Below are 2,618 nucleotides of genomic sequence, written 5' to 3'. Positions count from 1 at the left end.
GGGGAGGGAGGGGAGGGGAGGAAGGGAGGGAGTGAGGGAGGAGGAGAGAGGTGGTTGAGTGTGCAAGAAAAGGGAGGGTGGGGTGTGGGGCGTTCAAGGAAGGGGAAGGGAGAGGTAGAGGGTGGAGAGGAGGATGGGAGGGCGGAGGAGAGAGGGTCCAGGAGGATGTTGGGGGGAGGTGAAGGGAGGGGAGGGAGAGGTAGGAGGAGGGGGGGGGAGGGAGGGACAGGGAATTTAGAAGGAGAGTGGGTGTTAGACGGTTAATGGGGAGGGATGAAGTTAGAGGGAGGGCAGGTTGTTGAAGGAGGGGAGGAGGAGGGCTGGGAGGGGGAGGGATGGGTTGGGGGATCTGAGGGATCTGAGGAGGTGGAGAAAGGGATATGGAGTTAAGTGAAGGAGAGGTAGGGGAGGAGGGGACAGTGGTGGGAGTTTGGGGGAGGGGTGAGAGAGAGGTGGAGGGACGTGGAGTGAGTTGGAGTGAGGGAACGGGAGGAGGTGATGGAGTTAGTTAGGTCATTCTACCTCCTCCCCATCCCAACTATACAGAGAGGGGGAGGGGGCAGCACAGAACGGTGTGTTGAGAGAAGGCTAAATGTAGACATTGACCCTACACCCACCCCTCCATCGCGTTCCCCCATCCCAGCCCCCCACCTCCCCCCAATCCCGTTCCCCTTCCCCACCCCTCGCACTCATTGCTCTTATTTAAGGGGCGGCACGGTGGCGCAGCGGTAGAGTTGCTGCATTAGAGCGCCAGGGACCCGGGTTTGATCCCGACTATGGGTGCAGTCTGTACGGAGTTTGTACGTTCTCCCCGTGAACTGCGTGGGTTTTCTCCGAGTGCTCGGGTTTCCTCCCACACTCCAAAGACGTGCAAAGGTTTGCAGGTTGATTTGCCTCGGTAAATTGTAAATTATCCCAAGTGTGTGTAGGATTGTGTTAATGTGCGGGGATCGCTGGTTGGTGTGGACTCGATGGGCCGAAGGGCTGTTTCCGCGCTGTATCGCTAAACTAAACTGAACTAATTTCAAAACAAGCGCATTCTGTGGGTAGAGGATAGATTTGCAAAGAAGCGATTTTCAGGCCAATGGAACGATGCGATGCTGTTTTATCCAGAGGTTGTTTCCTGCAGGAATTGGATGATCACAAAGCAGCCTCGTGCTGAAGAGGAAGGACTTACAGCTTTGACAATGGTCCTGCAAGCAGCCTGTTCAAAGATAATTAAAAAACATATTATTACCATGATACTCCCTGATGTGTATGCACCTCCCTGGTTAACTCATCCCTTCCCACCCAACCCACCTCCTCCCCAGGTACCCTGCCCTGCAACTGCAGGAGATCCAACTGCTGTTATACTTGGGACGGCATGGTGCCACAGTGGTGAAGTTACTGCCTTACATTGCTTACAGCCCCTCGCACTTTAAACTTATGTCCGATCCATCTATCTGTCTGGTTCAGTTTAGTTTAGTTTTAGTTTAGTTTAGTTTATTGTCACGTGTAACGAGGTACAGTGAAAAGCTTTTGTTGCGTGCTAACCAGTCAGCAGAAAGATATTACAATTGATCCATTTATAGTGTACAGATACATGATAAACAAATTGCGTTTAGTGCAAGGTATAGCCAGCAAAGTCTAATCAAGGATAGTCTGAGGGTCATCAGAGAGTTAGATAGTAGTTCAGGACTGCTCTCTGGTGTGGTAGAATGATTCAGTTGCCTGATAACAGCTGGGAAGAAACTGCTTCTTAAATGCTTCTTAAACGTTGCAATTGTACCCGACTCAAATACCTCGTCCGGCAGCTTATTCCACACACCCACCACATTTTGTGTGAAGAAATTACCCCTCAGATTCCTATTAAATCTTTCCTCCCTCATCTTAAACCTATGTCCCCTGGTTCTCGATTCCCCTACTCTGGGCAAGAGACTCTGTGCGTTTACAAGACCTATTGCTTTTATGATTTTGTACACCTCTATAGGATCATCCCTCATCCTCCTGCTTTCCAAGGAATAAAGTCCTAGCCTGCCCAACCTCCCCCTATAGCTCAGGCTGTCAAGTCTTGGCAGCATTCTCATAAATCTTCTCTGTAAACCTTTTCCAGTTAACATGTAAATTTAGGACAAAATGCTTGTTATGACATGATCCTGGACCAGGTACACATTACCTTAAAGTTCAACCTTCATGTGATGGGCGTGAATGGCCCGACATTCTTTCATGGAGGATGTGATGGTTTCGAAGATGCAAGTCAACACATCTGCATCTGAAGTGAAATAAGGGACAGAATCATTGCAGAAACCAAGTGCATCCAACACAATTAATGTCGTCCATCGTTCAATGGTGGTCACAAATAGCAGGAGTAACTCAGTGAAACAGGCAGCATCTCTGGAGAGAAGGGGTGGGTAACGTTTCGGGTCGAGACCCTTTCCCATGCATTTTTGAGATACATTGTGGACCCAGCCTCATGCATCCCCCCCCACCCCCTACACCTCCCCCACTACCCACCCAACTTGATCCCCAATACAGCACTCCTTCACGACAACTCTCACCAACTTCTACAGATACACCTGAGATACATCTTTATCTCAGCTTGCTTTGTGAACAGCTCCGTCCACGACCGCAAGAAATTG

The 2,618-nt window shown here is 50.0% G+C and overlaps 1 long non-coding RNA gene across 1 annotated transcript; it reads right to left on the bottom strand.

Moving 5' to 3' along the window:
- Positions 1-1,027: 1,027 nt before the first annotated feature.
- Positions 1,028-2,257, bottom strand: LOC116989995. The gene is made up of 2 exons (XR_004416379.1): positions 2,156-2,257; positions 1,028-1,204 (listed from the first exon to the last, which is right to left on the bottom strand). It is a non-coding gene; the product is annotated as an uncharacterized LOC116989995 (long non-coding RNA).
- Between the last annotated feature and the right edge of the window lie 361 nt (positions 2,258-2,618).

This window comes from Amblyraja radiata, chromosome 30 (assembly GCF_010909765.2).
Source record: "Amblyraja radiata isolate CabotCenter1 chromosome 30, sAmbRad1.1.pri, whole genome shotgun sequence".
Classification (NCBI taxonomy): Eukaryota; Metazoa; Chordata; class Chondrichthyes; order Rajiformes; family Rajidae; genus Amblyraja; species Amblyraja radiata.
This window is presented reverse-complemented; position numbering and strand designations above follow the sequence as displayed.